A 22,588-nucleotide genomic window follows, 5' to 3' on the forward strand; every position below is an offset into this window, starting at 1 on the left:
TCCTATGAAATGTGGCATTCCAGGGCAGGATCCCCTCTGGCTCTCTACATCATACAGTTGAGTTACAAATATCAAGCAGTTCATTGAAATTAGTAAAAGCCACAGCAAATAAAGTAATCCACAGCAAAAAGGTAAATCCAATAGATTTGGAAGTAAAAAGAGCAATGAATCCACAAAGAAAGAGTCCCGGAAAATACAATGAACCGGAGGCAAAAAACAACAGCAAAGGTATTTAAACAGGAATCAATCAAATAACAAGGTCCAGGAGCATAACATACAGAACTATCCCTAGAATCCAACGATGCTTTGTCTGAAGTTAAGCTCCGTACTTGACACTATATATTTACTTTGTTTCCCAAACAGCAAGAAATTGATTTTTTCTTAGTTTTGGTTTGTCTACTAGCGTTTGTCGCAATCTGGCTGAGCGCCATAGATTCTCATTTGTTTGTCTCTGCTGTCTGAAAGCTCTTCGTCTATTCAAGGCCTCATTAAATTTTACACCTGGTGATAACTGACCCTGTGACTGTCGCTCAGAGCTTCTCCCAGGCTCAAGACCTTGAGATTCCCTTTGCCGCAACACAGGCCTGTCTAAGACATCAACTGAACTCTATTCAGGCCCCACATCCTTAAAACTAGGCCCAGGAGAGAGACTATCATCCCCGTTCCCATCACATTCCCTTCAGGAACATCTACATGAACAGCATCCCCATTCCCATCACAGGAATCAACTTGAACATGAACATCATTGTCATTCCCATCAATCACAGGCTGAACAGGCTGACATACAACATGAAATCATTTTCAAACCTCTAAGCTGATCTGAGAGTGCCTTGGACAGCGAGAAGATCCAACCAGTCCATACTTCAAGAAATAAAGCCTGACTGCTCATTGGAGGGAAGAATAGTAGAGGCCAAGATGAAGTACTTTGGCCACATAATGAGAAGGAAGGAAAGCTTAGAGAAGACAATTATGCTGGGGAAAACTGAAGGAAAAAAGGAAGAGGGGCCGACCAAGGGCAAGATGGATGGATGGGATCCTTGAATTGACTGAATTGACCTTGAAGGAGCTGGGAGTGGTGACGACCAAGGACTGAATTGACCTTGAAGGAGCTGGGAGTGGTGACGACCAAGGACTGAATTGACCTTGAAGGAGCTGGGAGTGGTGACGACCAACAGGGAGCTCTTACGTGGACTGGTCCCTGAAGTCACAAAGAGTCGGAAACGACTGAACGAATAAACAACAACAACAAGCTGATCATGGAGTTTTCTGGACAAGAATTATTCAGAAGAGGTTCACCACTGCGTAAACAGATGAACCGTACCTCTCAATAAGAATTATATACAAAGGATGATACGTTTATAGTAGAGTACTAATGTTTTCCAATAAACTAAAAAGCAGAGACATAACTCATGGCATATCCAAAAATATGTATTTATTTTATTTACATCATTTATATTCTGCCCTTCGCACCCTGAAGGGGATTCAGAGCGGATCACAGAACACTTACATGGCAAACATCAATGCCGTTAAACAGGACAGACAACAGATAGAGGCATTTTTCCCAACTTTGGCCTCTTGCAGGCTGTGCTCTACTCTGTCAAAAGGGGGGTGCTGTCACTCCATCCTCTATGATGAAGAGCCTTGATCACAGACTTCCTCCTTCCTTTGGCCACCAGCATTTTTCTGGTATTTCCTATATAAAATACCTCCCTGCTCAAGCAGTGCCTAATTTCTCTACTCACAGCTCACAGCTGTTTTTGAACTGCTTAGGTGAACAGTAAGCTGGGTTGAAGGTCAGGTACTCACCCTGACTTGGACTTCGAACTGGCAACAAGGGATGGACACCACTATATCTCCTGTGGCGGTGTCACATAGTGAAAATGGCCAAAGAGATGTATGGGTAGATAAGGCTGTTTCTTAAGAACAGTCCTTTTAGAGAAATATAGGTTACAGCCCTGTAACACTTCTCCAGGGGAGATCAAGTTATACCCAAAAAGTTACTTTTCCAAGGTCTGTTTCACAGGCCTTCTTGAAATCAACTTTTCATATCAAGGGAGATGAAGATTTCCTTCAAATCAAGGAAATATTACAGGGCATGACCTGTTGTTTATTCTGGGAAGACTATGCCATCAAACACTCCCCCCCCCCCCCCCCAAGATGTGTTCATTCACCTTTCTTTGATGAGCATGCTGTTTCTCAGGCACCTGAATTTTCATTAGCATTTTCAGGAATAAAATATCATACATTATTAGTATTAATATTGTTGTAGTAGTTATAGTTACCTTTATTTTATCATTTTATTATAGATGATTTAAGATAACACAATATATTATAAATAATACATCATTTTGAGTAAAAATAAACACTTAAAATTAGAAATGGGGACCAAAAATATCCTCCAACACTTCTTCCCCATTAACTTTGGGAATTAGTGGATAAATGTGATTTGTTACACTTTAGAAATACAGCTAGCTGTCACTGTATTAATTCACAGAAGGAAATGTGATAAGTAACCTAAGAAATAAATTGTTGCTTCAAAGCTGTGCTGTAGAGAAGAAAGAGATGAGAATATTAATCATGGAGTCTGAGAACTAGTATTTACATCTAGGAGTAGAAGCATGATGTAGCATGGATATAACGGAAGCAGGATTAAGTACTATATATCACATTGGTGAGAAAGTTTCCTTTCCTTTCCTGTCCTTTCTAAAATCTATAATGACTGCTCAGTATTCACTCATTTAGTTCCAGGATTGAATCAGTGAATCCACTGAAAACTGAATTAATTCTTATTTTGCATTTTTTTAGTTGTAGTTTTAATAGTTTGTAGTTTGTAACATAACTAAGTAGTACTACTAGTAGTAATGTGATATATCTCTGCATCACATGTATTGTTTTCATTTTTGTATGTAATTTTAGCTTTTAAAAGTTTTAGAAAGCTATAATGCAGACATAGAAGGATTTCTAGATGTATTTGGTGGGGGCATTTGTAACAGATCTTCTCTCTAGGCTGGCCCTACAGCTCCACTCCTTGGACTCCTATCCCTCTCCTTGGATCCCTATCCCACCCTCTTAAGATCACATGTTGGATCAGACAATTGTGCCTCAAGGTGATCTCAGCATGAACCAATGGAAGTGTTGTTCTGTGGGTTTACTGTTGTAATTGATAGATTCCTCGATCCAAACTTAAAACAGAAACAGACAGACACAATTTTAAATAAAATAAAATAAACAGAGAATTCTATAAATATGCAGTTAAATCACGAATTAGCCCTAGAACTATTTAATCATTCACAGCTTCTCCAAAACCAATTCAGTTCTTCCTCTGATTGATTTTCCTACGTGATGTTCCCTGGGCTCTCCAGGGATATCAAAATCCAAGGATGCCCAAGTTCTGCTAGATCCAATGGCATAGTAAAATGGTGAGCAATTCAAACAAGTGCCTCTGATCATTGCCTTCACCCCATCTCTGTCCAAGTCTTTTGGGAGCATGACACGGCAGGCTCTGAACTTGTGGGCCTTGCAGTAGCTGAGATCATGTAACGTCCCTATCTCCTTTCTTTGTAAGCATAGTAGAAAATGCCATCGTAATAGCTTATAAATTAGTTGAAAGGTTTCTGAATAGATTAATTAATAAGCCTTGGATGGGACAAAGCTTGTGTTGTTTCCTAATACAACAAAAGCGAGTTAACAGGAGCCATTATTGCAAGAGCGGAGGAGAGAGTTCTAATATATTAGCGAACACGGCAATGCAAAATTACTGCTTCTTATTTGACCTCCAGATATACATTAAGTAGTAGGTTGGACTCCCAAGTACAGTGAATAATTTATCAGTAGATTAAATATGAGGCTTCTGCATAATCTGCTGGTGGTTTGTGGCTTGGGATATTTTTACTGTCCATGGATCTGTATTAATCTTCACTTCACTTTATTTCTTAATTAGTCGCTCTCCACCAAGGTGCTCCGAGCGACTTACAATTTGAAATAGCATTTCACAATATAAAAACATTCAACAGTGACTATTTGGCAAATTAGATCTGATTACTTAAATGAACAACCAAACAGCCAAGTCTTGAGCGCTTTTACAAAAGGTCGCAACTCCGAAATTGCTCTAACATTTGGAGGCAACATTTGGAGGCAACATTTGGAGTTCCACAGAATTGGAGCATAGGTAAAAAAAAGCTCTACACCTTGTAGCTTCCAGGTGTACCTCCCTAGGGCCCAGTATGTATAGGAGATTTTCCTGGGCAGATCGAGGTAACCACTGATGGAAAAAAGGAATGAGGCGGTCCCTAAGATATAAAGGTCCTTGGCCATTTTGAGCTCTAAATGTCAGGATCAGTATCTTGTAAGAGATCCGATGTTCTATTGGTAACCAATGCAGTTGTTGCAGAATCGGTGTAATATGGGATCTTAGAGATGATCCTGCTTCAGAAGGTTGGCATATAAGGCGTTACAATAGTCCAACCTAGTGGTGACTGTTGCGTGGATTACCTTTGCCAATGCTTCTACCAGAAAGTAGGATGCCAATTTCCTTGCCTAGCGAAGTTGAAAAAAGGCCTGCTTAATCTGACTTCTAATCAAGGTGAAAGAAGAAAGCGCAAAAGCCGGGTTGCAGCTAAACATCAAAAAAACCAAGATTATGGCAACAAGAATGATTGACAACTGGAAAATAGAGGGAGAAAATGTGGAGGCCGTGACAGACTTTGTATTTCTAGGTGCAAAGATTACTGTAGATGCAGACTGCAGCCAGGAAATCAGAAGATGCTTACTTCTTGGGAGGAGAGCAATGTCCAATCTCGATAAAATAGTAAAGAGTAGAGACATCAGACTGGCAACAAAGATCCGCCTAGTCAAAGCCATGGTATTCCCTGTAGTAACCTACGGATGTGAGAGCTGGACCTTAGGGAAGGCTGAGCGAAGGAAGATCGATGCTTTTGAGCTGTGGTGCTGGAGGAAAGTTCTGAGAGTGCCTTGGACTGCGAGAAGATCCAACCAGTCCATCCTCCAGGAAATAAAGCCCGACTGCTCATTGGAGGGAAGGATACTAGAGACAAAGTTGAAGTACTTTGGCCACATCATGAGGAAACAGCAAAGCTTAGAGAAGACAGTTATGCTGGGGAAAGTGGAAGGCAAAAGGAAGAGGGGCCGACCAAGGGCAAGATGGGTGGAGGGCATCCTTGAAGCGACTGGACTGACCTTGAAGGAGCTGGGGGTGGTGACGGCCGACAGGGAGCTCTGGCATGGGCTGGTCCATGAGGTCATGAAGAGTCGGAGACGACTGAATAAATGAACAACACCAACAAATCTGACTGATGGAGGCAGTTCAGATCATTGGTATTCAGCTAAGCATCTTGAATAAGTAAATAAAGTTAGAATTACAACTTCACTGCCAAATATTCACAACTATGTAAAGCCATATGAAGAAATTATTTATTCCATTCTGAATCTTGATGAGATTGCATAGCTAATGTTGATGTTTCTAAGATACTCTATACACTGGCACATAAATTGACCTCCTGTATAAGTCGAGGACAGGCCTGCTAGCCACATTTATGAAATTTGATATAACTTGTGGATATAAGTCAAAGGCCATTTCATACAGAAGGAAAAGCTTCAGGAGTCTAGTTGTTTCTGGTGGCAATGGCCACCATTCTCCTGCCCAGTGGAAATAAGAGAGGGAATCGGTGCTTCTTTTAGATGATTCCAGGATACACTAAGACCTCGCCTTTCGACATTCTGCTCAGAGAAATTTCCTTCTTAAATAAAAGTTGAGGAATGGTACTTACAAAGACCTATGGCTAAGTCGACCCAGTTCTTGAGCCATTTTTTTGAGTAAAAAATTTAGATTTGTGCCATTGTGTAGTAGCAGTGACCTTTATCTGTATCCCGCCTTTTTTCTTACAAAGGGGCCCAAAGTGGCTTCCAACATCTAAAATACATTGAAATACAATACAAAATCAGCACCAATCAAAATACAAACACAAAACATAATAAGCAATCAATAAAACAAACATAAATAAACATTTTAAACGTTGGGACCTATAAAACCTAACTAAAACCATGTTCAATGTATTGTCGAAGGCTTTCATGGCTGGAATCACTCAGTTCTTGTGGGGTTTTTTCGGGCTATATGGCCATGTTCTAGAAGCATTTCTCCTGACGTTTCGCCTGCATCTATGGCAAGCTTCCTCAGAGGTGAGGTCATCACCTCTGAGGAAGCTTGCCATAGATGCAGGCGAAACGTCAGGAGAAATGCTTCTAGAACATGGCCATATAGCCCGAAAAAACCCACAAGAACTGAGTAAAACCATGTTCTTCTCACATTTTACTGCAGACTTACCTAATTTCACACTTTTCTAAATTTTGCAACTAAGTTTTCAAAATTAGAAAAGAACATTTATATTCACTACTTCAGGGGAAAATATTCAGGAGAAATGACTTGCCCAAGTGTGTATTTTAGGCAAAATTACAAAAAAAATATTCAATATGAGAAAAGCATAAAAACACTTCCTCCCTTTCATGCAAACCAAGCAGGTTTCTCCCCAAAGCATTTAGTACAGTTCCACAAGTGGAGGTTATGCATCCCTTCTCCAAAATACTTGGGACCAGAAGTGTTTGAAATTTTAGGAGATTTTGGAATTACAATATTTGCATAATATGATATCTTGGAGATGAGATCTAAGTCTCAACCAAAAATTCATTTATGTTTCATATGCACCTTATAAACATAGCTGGAAGTAATTGTAGACAATATTTTTTTTAACAATTTTGTGCATGAAACAAAGTTTATGTACATTGGTACCATCATAGAGCAAAGGTGTCACTATGTGAGTTGCCCATGTAGAAAAAAATGCATTTCAGAGTATTTTGGAATTAAGAATTACAGATGAATGATGTTTAACCTGTATAGGCAGCTGCCACTCGTACAGAATAGAGCTTCAGTTCTGATCTCAGGTGAGATGGAAACAATAAATATGTTCCTTTTCTTCTTTATTTTCAGCGCTCTAAGTGGCATTTCCCTCCTGTGGTCACAAAAGAAGAGATCGAATTACAGGAAAGAAAGAAAATGGAGCTTCTGGAGCTTATCAAAACGGAAGTAAGTTGGATCTATATATGTTTAGGTAATAAATGCTTACCATGCGTGGCTATCAGAATATGCATACTATGATATTATGATAGCCTATGCACACTATGGAAATTTCTGGTCCTTAATTAGTCTCAAGGATACAGTTGATATATTTTAAAAATAGATAGAAGACACTATCAACTGAGCCTAATTTTGTATAGAAGAATTTCACCATTCCAGAAAAACTTCCTTACCGTGGAGAAACCCCATTTGCAAGAATTCTAGTCACACAAATATTTATTTATTTTATTTTATTTTATTTATTTACTTTACTTATATACCGCTGTTCTCAGCCCGAAAGCGACTCACAGCGGTTCACAACAGATAAGAACACACACACACAAAATCCAATATTCAAATGTTTTGATAGTAAAGCAATATCTTGGACAAATAAACACAAAATTCAAAATCAACATTTTGATTTCAAAAAGATTGATATCATAACTATGTCCTACTAAATTTAATTAAGCTTATTTTCTGGAGTGTACCTTAAGCCTTCTATGTTCAGTGGGACATTCTGCTAAGGAAATACATTGCATTTTTAGATGGCGGTCTAAGAAGAAGTGCCATTGAATCCCATCGGGATGACTCTTATGTACGCTACTTTGGGTTGCAATTGAAAACTGCAGAGCTGCATCCCGATGGTTAACTGGGGCTGGTGACAGGGAGTATATGGCTCTATGGTTGCAATATCTCCACTGCCTGATCCATTTCTGGGTATGATTCAAAGTGATCATACCCAGCTTGATGACCCATCAAGCTATTTGAAGAATTGAATCTCCTTTTTTTGAGCCCATTAGAGACCTAAGATCTTGTGGAGAGGCTCTTCTCTCTATCCTGCCACTTTCTCAGGCTTGTTTGTTGGGAACAAGGGAGGGGGCCTCCTTGGTTGGTGTCCCCATTCCCTCCCAAGGGAGACCCTGTCCTTGGTCTCCTTCCATCAGCAAATTAAAACATTTATTACCACCAGGATTTTAGAAACTGACTGAGATAGGCTGTAATGTTGTATGGTGCTGTTTTAAAGATGTATATATAGTCTTTGAATTTGTTTATTGATTTATTTACCTTATTTATACCCTGCCTTTCTCAGCCCTGTAGGGGACTCAAGGGAGCTTACATATAGGGCAACGATTCAATGCCATGTTGGTATAACTAATTTAAGTGGTGTAGTTTTCAGTGTTTTTAACTATATAATTTTTTATTTGTTTTTTTAAATATGGTACATTTATATTTCATTGAAACTTTTGTACAGTTTTAAACCATTGTTTTAAATATATTGTTGAATTTCATTATTGAGATGATGATGATGATGATGATGATGATTATTATTGAGTCTTGTAAATGAATAAAACAACAACTCAAGGGAATCCGCATCACATAAGAATGCTGTCAGCCAACAACAATTGGAAACTCTTCTTTCCTTTAGGAATAAATAGACAAAAACAAAGACCAGTACATCATAAATATTGTTCAAAGTCTATATTTAAAACAGTCTTCTTTCACCCCAATCAAAACAATTAAGCCCTCATATTTAAAACAGTCCAGCTGAATGTTTTCTGAAAAACCTACATAATGACATTACAAAGTCCATACAATCCTATTCTCGTTAATGTAATATCCTGTAGCTTTAAAACAGTCCCTTGGAAACCTTTTACCTTCTCTCTGCACTATTGGCCGATATGACAGGCCTTAATTAGCACAGATTTTTCACGTTCATGGATAGATTGAAATTTGGAAGCACTTAATGAGAAAGGTCTATTACCTTGACCAGGCTAAAATTACAGTTAGAGGACATTTCCTTGCTCTAAAGCCTGACTGCATACAAATATTTGATTATTAACATACTGCATAAAGAAAAAGAAAACATGTGATCTTAAACAATGAAGGGCCAGATGCTCAGTGTCAGTTCATCTTTCCCATTTACACTAGAAGGCCAACTGTGTTTAGTTTGTCTCCTTCATTATTGGTGTCGTAAAGCAATGGCAGGCTCTTAAGCAAAAGGACTTTCTGTTTCGTGGGGACCCTAACATACACCCCAACTCCCTTGTTCCTTCTGACCTTATCTGCAGTCTTATAATAGCTAAAGGGAAAAATATTTTTCCCACACCAATTTGTCATAATACAAAGCATTTTTTGGCATCTAGGTCTTGATCTGATAAGACCTTCAACCCTCAGGAACATCTAGTGGTCTTTCTAAGAGATGAACACTCCTAGAAATTGTTGAGGATTTCCATAGCTGACGGCAGTTTTGGAGACGGTGTAGAAATGTGCCTCATGGCTCTTGTTGCTCTGTGCCTTCAAGTTGATGCTGACGTAGAAGTGATCTTTGACTGAACGTTTCTGGCAAGATTTATCAAGGGGAGGTTTACCGTTGCCTTTCTCTGAAGCTGAGAGAGAATGATTTACCAAAGGTTACTCAGCAGGTTTCTATGGCTGAGCAAGGATTTGACCCCAGTCTCATATCAATGCTACTCAACGTGGTTGTTTTTGGACTGTTGTTGGTCCTTGAGCAATTGATAGTCAGTCCCTGGATATCAGGATTTCAGTAAGGCCTTCAACAAAGTCCCCCATGACCTTCTGGCAAATAAACTAGTCCAATGTGGGCTAGGCAAAACTACGGTTAGGTGGATCTGTAATTGGTTAAATGGACGAACCCAGAGGGTGATTCTCACCCATGCTTCCTCTTCATCCTGGAAAGAAGTGACGAGTGGAGTGCCACAAGCAGGGTTCCGTCCTGGGCCCGGTCCTGTTCAACATCTTAATTAATGACTTAGACGAAGGGTTAGAAGACAGGATCATCAAGTTTTGAGATGACACCAAATTGGGAGGGAGAGCCAATACTCCAGAGGACAGGAGCAGAATTCAATACAATCTTAACAGATTAGAGAGATGGGCCAAAACTAACAAAATGAAATTCAACAGGGACAAATGCAAGATACTCCACTTAGGCAGAAAAAAAATGAAATGCAAAGATACAGAATGGGGAACACACGCTCGAGAGCAGTACGTGTGAAAAAGATTTTGGAGTCCTCATGGACAACAACTTAAACATGAGCCAACAATGTGATGTGGCGGCAAAAAAAAAAAAAAACCAATGGGATTTTGGCTTGCATCAATAGGAGCATAGTGTCTAGATCCAGGGAAGTCATGCTACCCGTGCTCTATTCTACCTTGGTTAGACCACACCTGGAATATTGTGTCCAATTTAGGGCACCACAGTTGAAGAGAGATATTGACAAGCTGGAAAGTGTCCAGAGGAGGGTGGCTAAAATGATCAGGGGTCTGGAGAACAAGCCCTATGAGGAGTGGCTTAAAGAGCTGGGCATGTTTAGGCTTCAGAAGGGAAGGCTGAGAGGAGACAAGATAGCCATATATGAATATGTGACAGGAAGTCATAGGGAGGAGGGAGCAAGCTTCTTTTCTGCTACCCTGGAGACTAGGATGCAATGGAGCAATGGCTTCACACTACAAGAGAGGAGATTCCATCTGAACATGAGGAAGAACTTCCTGACTGTGAGAGCCGTTCAGCAGTGGAACTCTCTGCCCCGGAGTGTGGTGGCGGCTCCTTCTTTGGAGGCTTTTAAGCAGAGGCTGGATGGTCATCTGTTGGGGGTGCTTTGAATGCAATATTCCTGCTTCTTGGCAGGGGGTTGGACTGGATGGCCCATGAGCTCTCTTCCAACTCTTTGATTCTATGATGCTTGGGAAGTGTGACTTGTGATTTTGTGATGTGAAATCCAGCATATAGAGCTCATTTGCTGTGACATGCTGTGTTTTTGTGTCAGTGAAATAATAATAATAATCCAATATATAGATCTCATTTGCTGTGACATAAAGTGTTTTTTTTTTTGGTCAGTCAAATAGTAATGTTGTATGATACAACTTTGACTGGCATGGCTCAGTCCTGTGGAATCACGAGAGTTCTTGTTCAGTCAGCTATCACTGCTATTTGGCAGAGAAGGCCAAAAAGCCTTGTAAAAAGTATAGCTCCCACGATTCCATAACATTAAGCCATGGCAGTTCGTGGTGTCAATCTACCTTCTTTGCATAGTGTAGATGTATCCAAATTTAAAGGAGTCAACTCTCTCCACCTGGAAAGTTTGCCACGTTTGATGTTTGACATCTTTCCCAAAATCTTCCTTGAAAAGGAAGATGAGGTGATCGAAAAGCTATTCCATGGTGAAGAGAGCCAAGATAACAATATTTTAACACAATAGAAGTTGAAGTGTGTAATAGGAGGAGGAGGAGGAGGAGGGGAAAAGAGAGAGGGGGCGGGGGCAGAGAGATCTCTACTACTGACTGAGTCATGGAAATCTCTTCATTGTCCCACAGCTAAGACCAGAACCTTAACAATAGTGTCTCTGCACATTTCCCTTATTAAGAATTAGTAGCAGTAACACCGAGGCTTTCAGTTTGTCTAATCCCAGTATTCTTGCTTACAGGGCATCAGAGCGCAGGAGAGGAGGGAGCGGCTCCTGGAGGAGAATTTAAGAAACACCACGCTTCCTCCCATCACCCCTCCAGGTACAGTATCACTTTGTATGAACTACAAATCCGTTTTTTTAAAGGCAGTGCCAGTAGCTTACTATATATAAACTTACTATATATACTCGAGTATAAGCCTAGTTTTTCATCCCTTTTTTTAGGCTGAAAAAGTCCGCCTTGGTTTATACTCGAGTCAAGGTTATTTATTATTTTACTCTGTTATTGTTATTATTATTTTACATTTATTATTTTACTCTTGTATTATTACATTTATTATTTTACTTTATTATTGTTATTATTACATTTATTATTTTACTCTATTACTACTGTTATTATGTTTCCCTTATTTTACTCTATTATTATTAAGTTTATAACATTTATGATTTTCCTCTCTTTATTATTATTATTATGAGTCTCCTTCGGGCTGATATGGGCGGGATACATATGTTGTAAATAAATAAAATGAATAATTGGAAGGATACTTAAGCACATTTACATCGGAGAAGCTTAGAATAATGCTTTAATCAGAGTTGGACAGTATTATCTTAAATTCCAGTTTTATGTAAATATTCAAAAACATTTCACTTCCTGACGTCTCAATTAATATAATTTTATTGGTATCTATTTTTATTTTTAAATTTACCGGTAGCTGCTGCATTTCCCACCCTTGGCTTATACTTGAGTCAATCAGTTTTCCCAGTTTTTAGTGGTAAAATTGGATGCCTCGGCTTATATTCGGGTCGGCTTATACTTGAGTATATACGGTAATTCAAATTTACACATTTAAAATACCAAATTCATTTTTCATTGTCACATATGAAATCCAGAAGCAACCTAGAGGAAGGCCCTCATTTTAAGACTTAGGCCCCTTCCACACAGCTGTATAAAATCCACACTGAACTGGATTATATGGCAGTGTGGACTCAGATAAGCCAGTTCAAAGCAAATATTGTGCCTTATTTGCCTTGATATTCTGGGTTAATTGTCTGTGTAGAAGGGCCCTAAATTTAAAAAAACGGCTCCACCTTGAGTGATGTACCTACCATTGCACGAATGGCCATTTATTTATACTGGGTGAAGCCACATTTCATAAGCAGTTCTCCCATCTTCTGGTTTATCAAGGTGATCGCTGCTCCATATGTGCATCAGATATGAGAGAATGATTATGACCTCTTCTTTTCTCAATTGATGCCTGGAATGACAGCAGCAACAACATCTGGAAAAGAAATTAGACAAATTGACTTTTCTACATCAAGGCATTTATTTCTCACAATAATAAATAATCACAGTACGATTAGGTCCTAAAATAAAGATTATTATACCAAACAGCATTTTACAAATGACTTATGTTTAAAAATAACTTGTGTTTTAATCCCCATCTGGATGGAGTGAACTGTCCTTGAAATAAATTAATACAGCATCCAAATTTCCCTTAACTCCCTGGAAAAACACAGTTTCATAATAATATTAGCAGTTCCATTCCTTAAAAAATTGTTTTAAACCTCCAAAGTGGAGATATCTATAACTGTAATTTTTTAAAAAAATGTAATCTGTGTTTCTGGGAGGAAAGACACTTGCTAAAATATTGGAAATCAGTTACATTAACAAGATTTCTGGGAGTTGTAGGCCAAAACACTTGGGGACCCACAGGTTGAGAACCACTGCTCTAGAGTCAGATATGAGGCTCCCCCGGTCTGTGGTGTGAGATACCTCTTGTGTGAGCTAAATTCCCCGTCTGACTGTCCATGCATTCCAACTATTTGTAGTCCAACTTTCGCTAGTCACCTCTTCTTCATTTTCCTCAATTCCTTAAGCTGTCTCTACGCTATGTTTATTTGTTTAGGTATGGCCATATCCAAAATTCATTGAAATGTCCGAAATGCATTCTGAATTTTCATATTTGGAGTATGTTTTCACATTCTGAGTAGCATTTTTCAAACTTATTGCACGAAGGTGGTTTGGTGCATGTGTGTTAACAGATTCTTAGCAATGAGTGTTAACACTGTTTATCCCATGATACCATTTCAAAGCAATGGCTTTCTAGTAGGCCTGGGTAACAACGGAAAAAATTGTTTCTAAAATCGATTCGTTTTTTGGGGGGTTTTGCTTTTCGTTATTTAAAATAATTACAAAATTTTCATTTTAAAAAGTTCGATATTTACGAAATTTTGTAAATGTGAAAAAATTACAAAACATTAACGAAACGATTTCCGAAACAATAACGAATCGATTCGTTAATGGTGGACGCGACCGCGAAATACGCTAAAAAACCTCCAAATGGGACGGGGGAACTTCTGAAGCTTTCCTCTCCCTCTGTTGTTGACTGTTGGTGTGATATTATAATTTTTTTTCACTAATTAAACAAAAAACAACTATAAAACTTGCCCCAGACATGCGGAAATAATAACGAAATGACCTCAAAACGATAACGAAACGAATACATAACGAATTACGAAGTATTTACAAAACGTATTTAAAAATTCGTTTTTTTAAAAAATTGCTCCAGAATGGTTTTTTATTGCTTCGTAATCAAGAAAATTAACGAATTATTAACGAATTACAAATTAACGAAACGAAACCGCCCAGCCCTACTTTCTAGTTTTCCCCTTGTTGTTTGGCCATATCTTTGAATGCACAGGGGAAACCCATGAAAAGTCTTATTCCAGTTTTTTCAGAGGAATCAGAAGCCCTGCTGCAGCAACATTGGAAAAATAGATATTGTTTTGAGTATGTTGTGGGCATTACTTTTCTCTGCTCCACTTTCTTGATCCCAAGCAGGGGACTCCCAGAAATCCTAACAGCTGGTAAACTGACTGGGATTTCTGAGAGTTGTAGGTTAAAACATCTGGGGACCCACAGGTTGAGAACAACTGCCCTATCTGAACAGCAAGCTTCTTGGTTCCCATAGAAAGGTAGAGCTTCCTTTCAATACAAGGCTTTGTAAATTATGTCACACTACCTGGAATGCAGGACTCACCACCTATATGTTGTGGCATACCACAATCCCCTTGGCAATCAAACAGGCCAAAAGGCAGAAAAATGTGAGCTTATGTAATTTGAAAGGTTCATTATACATATTGGTTAGTAAAGTATAGGGTGCTTCAAAAAGATAGACCCAGTTTGAAATCACTATATTTCTGCAACCCCAAACTGTCCATGAATGGCACCTTTTCCACTTGGAAGGATGGAGCCTCGAATTTGGAAAGATTGTCACTGGGTGTTCTCCCAGCACACAAACAGCCCCTAGCCCCAGTCATTGTCAAGGTGGGAGCCCCACAACAAAAGGCACCACTTGATAACTCATTAAATCATTTGTCATGTTTTGTGTAATTCTAACATATGTCCATCATGAAATAGACTGCTTTGAAACTGGGTCCATCATTTTGAAATACCTTTTACATTTGGCATGCTAAACCACTACAATTAAGGGACAATGGTAGTTTGCTTTTAAGTTCAACTATATGGAAGTCCCCCTCTCTCCTTCTGCAAATACCAGAGGAAAGGGTTGCAACTCTTGCGGTTGGTCGTGTTAAAGTAGCACGCCCAGTTCAATCTTCTTCTTTTCCTGTCGACAGGTGACTTAGTCTGCGGGAGAGCTTGCTTTGTATTTGCTGACTGAATACAGTTTGCAATTGTCGTGGGGAAGGATAAGAGGGGCTTGGCAAGCAGAGATCCAAAGGTCTTCTCTACTGCCTTGAACCATTCACATTGTCTGACCCTTGCCTCTCCCCGCAGTGGATTCCCTGCACAGCTAAGCTGGCCAGCTGTCTGTTTTTTCCACCTTCATTTCAATTCTGCCCAGAGGCTGTTGAAAGACTAGCAGCTGCCTTGATTTAAGTTAGTTTGTGCATGAGGTGGTGCAATACCAATTCTGTTGGTCTTTTCACAAACAAACTTTCTGACATTTGAAGAAATGTCAGAATTGTAGTGGCACTGGAGTCATGGGGCCATGTCCCTAAAACAAGTCAGCATTGTGTCGAAGTGCAGCAAAACAAAGTGGATTATTTTTTGCCATTATGTCTCCAATAGAACCCCCTGCTCCGAAAGTGACGAAGAAGAAATGGTGCTCGTCACGGTTAGAAGAGCTAGCAAAACCAAGACAAAGGTGAGAATAAAACAGGTGATACAAATCAAGGTTATGGTTGGCTCAGCCTTTCCACTACTCTCCTCCATCTTTATTTATTTATTTATTTATTGATTTATTTATTTATTTACTATATTTATACAGTACATGGAGAGAGAGTTGCCAGATGTACAAGCTGGGTTTAGAAAAGGCAGAAGAACGAGAGACCAAATTGCCAATATTTGCAGGATAATGGAGAAAGGCAGGGAGTTTCAGAAAAACGTCTATTTCTGTTTTATTGACTATTCTAAAGCCTTTGACTGTGTGGATCATAATAAATTGTGGCAAGTTCTTGGTGGACTGGGCATACCAAATCACCTTGTCTCTCTCCTGAGGAATCTGTATAAGGACCGAGTAGCAACAGTCAGAACTGACCATGGAACAACAGACTGGTTCAAGATTGGGAAAGGTGTCCGGCAAGGCTGTATACTCTCACCAACCTATTCATCTTGTATGCAGAACACATCGTGCGATGTGCGGGGCTTAAGGAATGCAAGGCTGGGGTGGAAATTGCTGGAAGAAACATTAACAACCTTAGCTATGCAGATGACACCACTTTGATGGCTGAAAGTGAGGAGGAGTGGAGGAGCCTTCTAATCAAGGTGAAAGAAGAAAGCACAAAAGCTGGGTTGCAGTTAAACATACAAAAACCAAGGTTAGGCAACAAGACTGATTGACAACTAGGAAATCAAGGGAGAAAACGTGGAGGCAATGACAGACTTTGTATTTCTAGGTGCAAAGATTACTGCATACGCAAACTGCAGCCAGGAAATCAGGAGACACTTACTTCTTGGAAGGAGAGCAATCACCAATCTTGATAAAATAGTAAAGAGTAGAGACATCAGACTGGCAACAAAGATCCGCATAGTTAAAGCAATGGTATTCCCTGTAGTCACCTACAGATGAGAGAGCTGGACCTTAGGGAAGGCTGAGCGAAGGAAGATAGAGACTTTTGAGCTGTGGTGTTGGAGGAAAGTTCTGAGAGTGCCTTGGACAGCGAGAAGATCCAACCAGTCCATACTTCAAGAAATAAAGCCCAACTGCTCATTGGAGGGAAGAATAGTAGAGGCCAAGATGAAGTACTTTGGCCACATCATGAGAAGGAAGGAAAGCTTAGAGAAGACAATTATGCTGGGGAAAACTGAAGGAAAAAAGGAAGAGGGGCCGACCAAGGGCAAGATGGATGGATGGGATCCTTGAAGTGACCTTGAATTGACCTTGAAGGAGCTGGGGGTGGTGATTACCGACAGGGAGCTCTGGCATGGACTGGTCCATGAAGTCACAAAGAGTTGGAAATGAATGAATGAATGAACAACAACAACAAAATATTTATATACCGTCCCTCTCAGTCCGCAGGCGACTCGGGGCAGTTTACTAAGCTGGGCTATGTGAATAAGGGTTTCCTTTTACAGGCTTTAGGAGAAGGGAAGTACATAAGACTCCCAGTTAAGTGGAACTCAGGCAACCCAAATTCCTAATCAATCAACAAAAACACAGATTCAAGTGTATTGCTGATACCATTTATAAAGGAGAACTAACACTGGGGCATACGTCTTCTATGTTTTTCTCCTCGTGCTTTCTCCTCAGTTTGCCCACTCAGCCATGAAAACCCACTGGGTGACCTTGGGTTAATCACCAACCCTGTCATCACTTTGCCTTACAGTTACCTTAAGTCAGAAACAACTTGAAAGCACAGAAGTGATTGAATCTCATTTAGTTGTACTCAACTATCATGCCCTTTTAAACAGTTGATCATTTCCCTGGTGCAGTGCAATTCGGGGAATATTTTCTTGGACGTGGGTGCAGTTGAGTTCATTGGAGCTTGCTTCTCTATGTATGGGTATTACAGCCAAAGCATCTTAACTAGATAAGGCGTGGGAGATCCCATTTTTTTTTTTAACAAATCGTGTTCATAACCTTAATCTAAACCTATGGTGGTGGTTTATCACCCTAAATCCACTTTCTTATCCAGCTGGAATAGATCTACTGAATCAGTTGCTTAAGAATAAATCGGTGCCTCTTTAAATACCACCGATTCAAGGAAGAGATAGACAACACACCCAGCCTCACACTCTCAAACATCTGAGATTTAATTCAGGTTAGAACCTACATGTTTGTACCAATTGGTATTCTCCAAATTTCTTCAACGTATGAGCAAGATATTGTCTCTACTTGTAAAAGTACCACTTATGTATAGACTGACATGATTTGCGTGTTTCTCTGCCATTGGCTATAACATACTAAATGTCTTCATCTGTTTTTTTTAAATTTCAGAACTATGAAGAAAAAATGAAAGGTCCAGGGGACCTCATCTGTTTGTTCACTCCAACTGCTCTCCATTACCCCCATTAGTTGCATTTGTCCATTTGGTGGATTCCCACCTTAACTGCACACCTCGGAGGGACTCTGAAAGCCAACAGCCTTTCTGCAGAATACGACCGGGCGTTGGGCTGCCTCACTTGGGGAATAAGTCTCTGCGAATGCTTCACACGTTCGCTTACTGGCAGCAAGAACTCCAGGACAAGCCTCCGCCTGATCAAAGCACTCCAAAAACAAACAGTGAGGTGACCAAGGTCCCCGTTGACCAAGCCACCACCATTGCCAAGAAATCACTCTGACAGAGGATTGTAGATGAACTGAAACACTATTACAACGGATTCCACTTGCTTTGGATAGATACCAAAGTAGGATGGTGTGGAGACTGTTACATGAGCAGGTGCTCACGCGGAGGAAAAGGCGAAGGCTGATGAGAACGTCTGCTGATCTCTTCCGCCTGGTCCCCTTCCTGGTGTTCATCATCATACCCTTTATGGAATTCCTTTTGCCAGTGTTTTTTTTTAATATGTCATATTTATTAATAGTCTTGGCTAATGTTGAGGGTACAGTAAACCAATTTTATGTTAATATTGTCTAATACAAAATTAGCCCTTTGAAGTATCCCAATACAAAACAGTAAAAGTGTTAATAATATACTCTTAAAATTGTAAGTACGTTAACTTTTATTCAAGAAAAGTGTTTGGAATGCTCTATAGACTGGCAAGTATCCTGAGGGAGGACAGAAGCTATTCTGATGCCAACTATATTTCCAAAGGTTGAAGACTGCCTGATAATAACTTTAGTTATTACTACTTTTCTTCAACACTAAACATTGGAATACGGCTCACTTTTGCCAGTGTTTTTGAAACTCTTCCCTGAAATGCTTCCCTCAACCTTTGAAACCGAATCCAAAAAGGAATTAAAACAAAGGAAGAAACTGAGTGCCAAGCTGGAGCTAGCCAAGTTCTTACAGGAGACCATTGCGGAGTTGGCCAGAAGGAACAAAGCCAGTACAGGAGAAGCCACACAGCAATTCTCTTCCTATGTTCAAAAGGTCCGGCAAAGCAGCCAGCAGCCCAGCACCCAGGAGATTATTCCGTTTTCCAAGCTTTTTGAGGACAAACTGACCCTGGAGCACCTGGAGAGGCTGCAGTTGATCATCCTCTGCAAACTGCTGGACCTGCAGCCCATTGGCACCAACAACCTCCTCCGCTTCCAGCTTCTGATGAAGCTCATGTCTATCAAAGCAGACAAGGAAATGATTTCCAGGGAACGTGTCAATGGGCTGAGTGTGTCTGAGCTCCAGGCCGCATGCAGGGCAAGAGGCATGAGGTCCTTGGGCATTTCGAAGGAGCAGCTGAAGGAGCAACTCAACCCGTGGCTGGACATGCATCTTAGAGAGAATGTGCCCCCTTCTTTGTTGGTGCTCTCCCGCGCCTTGTATTTGACAGAGGTGAAGCCCATACCGATTCCTGTGACTCCAGCACCTGAGCCTTTCAAGAGCGAGAAAGTACAAATTTCCACAAGAGCCAGAGACATATTTGCTAAGAATTGTGAATACGAAATTAGACAAGAGTCAGGAAAGAATACTGTTCCTGCTTAGTACGGCGGCAAGGATAGTACTTGCTAGATCCTGGAAACATAAAGAAGTCCCAAGCTTGGATGAATGGGTTCGCAAAGTCTTTGACATTATTCAAATGGACTGTCTTTCACAAAGATTAAAAGGAACGCATATAAGGGCAAACTGGACCGGGTTTAAAGACTATATTAGAAATAGGGGGATTCCAATACAGATAGATCTGTCTCCCCTCCCCCTTCCTCCCCCTGTTCACCCGATTGTATTGTATTGTATCATATTGTATGTTAATATATGTCTATATATGTTTATATATGCAAAACTTAATAAAAATCTATTTTAAAAAAAAAGAGCGAGAAAGTACGTGCTGACGACCGTGAAACCTTGTTGGATCCCGCTCCCAAAGTCCAGGAAAGAAAGAATGAAGAATTTATTTTGCAGCCAAAAGAGGCCTCAATGGTCCCTGAGGTGTCAGTCAGGCCACCTGGAAGTGAGATGGAATTGGAAGTCTCTCAGAGCTTCCAGACTCACTTTTTCCGGTTCTTGTTTTAAATTCCCGAACCCCCTTCCCACCACTCCACTCCCACACACCCCTTCCCCTTCCCTACATCTCCTCCCCTTTTATTTCTTTTTTCTTTCTTTTTCTCTCTCCCTAACAAGTGCTTTTCTCTATTATGTACTATGAAAACTTAATAAAGAATATTTAAAACATAAAAAGAAAAAATGATTTGCCACTTCCGGGTTGGCGTGACGGCTGCAGGACGGTTTCCGCAGAGCCCGCAGGGCGACCTGCCGACGGTCCTAAGAGACACTCTCCCCTCAAGGGTGGTGTCCAAAGGACCCGGCCAAGGTGGTCCACAGGGCATAGCGGATCGTGCCGGGGCGAGCTAGGGTCCAAAGATAGCCTAACAAAGGAGACAGAAAATCCTTGACTCCATAGGAGAGGGGGGAAAGATAGAAAGAAGATAGTTTAGGCATAATAAAATAATAAAACACCAAATAAGACACCACATTAACACCCTAAGGGAAATAAAGGAAGTGTTTAACAGAGCTGCTGAAGCAAGAAACAAAGAAGAGAACAAAACAAAATAATAAATAGAACAAATATAATAAAGAATATAATAAAGAAGTGATAAGGGGGAAAAATAAATTAAAAAGAATAAATAATAATAAAAAATATAAATATAAATAATATATATATATATATATATATATATATAAAATAAAAATAAAAATATAATAATAATAAAAATAAAAATATTGATTGATAGATAGATAAAAATGAAATAAATAAATAAAAATAAAACAAATACAGATATAAGTATACTAAACAAACTGCAGAGTAACTTAAACGGAAGACCAGAGAATAGTAATTTTTAGAATTAAAGGGAAGAAAAGAATCTATTTAAAAGGCAAACATGGCTACATCTAAATCTAGAGTAGATAAAGAAAGCAGAGACCCTATGACACTCAACCTCCACCCCAAGTGAACCAAATATGAAAGACATCCAGGCCTGTAGCGAGGGGGGGGGGGTAGGGGTTCAACCCCTCCCCCCCAATTTTTCAGGTTTTTTTTAAAAAAACCTGGTTTACTCATGAATTTTAACTGGTTAACCAAATCCCCATGCTAAGTCTATGAGACTCTAAAATTGCAACAGCACAACAACAGAGAGGAAGCAGGCAGGGACATCTAATTACCTCTCAAAAAAGTTTGCCCCAGGCACAGTCAGCCCATGGTATGCTAATCAAGGTGGTCAGTTGAGACATTCACACCCAGCTCCAGCAAAGAAGAGTCCTTTGTGTCACCCTGGTCATTCCACAGATATATAAACCCTTTTGCCTAGTTCCAACAGACCTCATTACCTCTGAGGATGCTTGCCATAGATGCAGGCGAAACGTCAGGAGAGAATGCCTCTAGACCATGGCCATATAGCCCGAAAAAACCTACAACAACCCAGTCCCTCTAAAGTTGTAAGTCCCAATTTTCCTCTCACAGAGCCTTCTTCCTTTGACAACATCACGTTCATTAGTACTGCATGTCTCATCAGATAAACTCACAGCACTTGACACGTTACATTTGGACAGGTAACTTGTGCCGGAGCCATTTAGCACTTTATAGGCCAAAGCCAGCATTTTGAATTGTGCCCGATAGCAAACAGGCAGCCTGTTGAGCTGATGTAACATGGAAGTTATTAATCTGGCTGCCTCTCATTGGACCCTTTGAAGCTTCCAAACCTCCTTCAAAGGCAACCCCACAAAGAGCGCATTGCAGTAGTCTATCCTGGATGTAAAGAGTGCGTGGACTACTGTGGCCAAGTCTTGCTTCCCAAGGTACAGGCGCAGCTAGCGCACAAATTTTAATTGTGCAAAAGCCCCCCCAGCCACCGCCTGAGGTTCCACCGCCTGAGGTTCCAGGAGGACTCCTAAGCTGAGAACCTGCACCTTCAAGGGGAGTGTAACCAGGCACTGGTTCACGACCTGGACAGACTTCTTAGCATGTGGTGGAAATGAGTAATAGAGTTGGACGTCATCTGCATACAGATGGCATCAAACTCCAAAACTCTGGATAATCTCACCCAGTGGCTTCATGTAGATGTTAAACGGCATGGGGGACAATACCGAACCCTGTGGGACACAACGGGGCAATGGCTGTGGGGCCGAGCAGGTGTCCTCCAACAACACCTTCTGGGTATGATCCTTAAGGAAGGACCGGAGCCACTGCAGAACAGTATCCCCAAAGCCCATCCTCATAGGGCGACCCAGAAGGATACAGTGGTCTATGGTATCGAAGGCCGCTGAGAGATCCAGGAGAACCAACAGGGACATACTTCCCCTCTTGAGCTCTCTGCAATCATGGCTGTCTCAGTTCCATGTCCCGGTCTGAAACCAGACTGCGACGGATTCAGATAGTCAGTTTCGTCCAAGAACCCCTGGAGCTGCGAGGTGACCACACGTTCCAAAA

At 40.4% G+C, this 22,588-nt stretch overlaps 1 long non-coding RNA gene across 1 annotated transcript; it reads left to right on the forward strand.

Annotated features, from left to right (window-relative positions):
* The first annotated feature begins 7,006 nt into the window (after positions 1 to 7,006).
* Positions 7,007 to 15,716, forward strand: LOC137095936 (uncharacterized). Its single transcript, XR_010909082.1, has 3 exons — positions 7,007 to 7,096; positions 11,569 to 11,650; positions 15,641 to 15,716. It is a non-coding gene; the product is annotated as an uncharacterized lncRNA (long non-coding RNA).
* Positions 15,717 to 22,588: the final 6,872 nt, after the last annotated feature.

This window comes from Anolis sagrei, chromosome 1, assembly GCF_037176765.1.
Source record: "Anolis sagrei isolate rAnoSag1 chromosome 1, rAnoSag1.mat, whole genome shotgun sequence".
NCBI classification, from domain to species: domain Eukaryota; kingdom Metazoa; phylum Chordata; class Lepidosauria; order Squamata; family Dactyloidae; genus Anolis; species Anolis sagrei.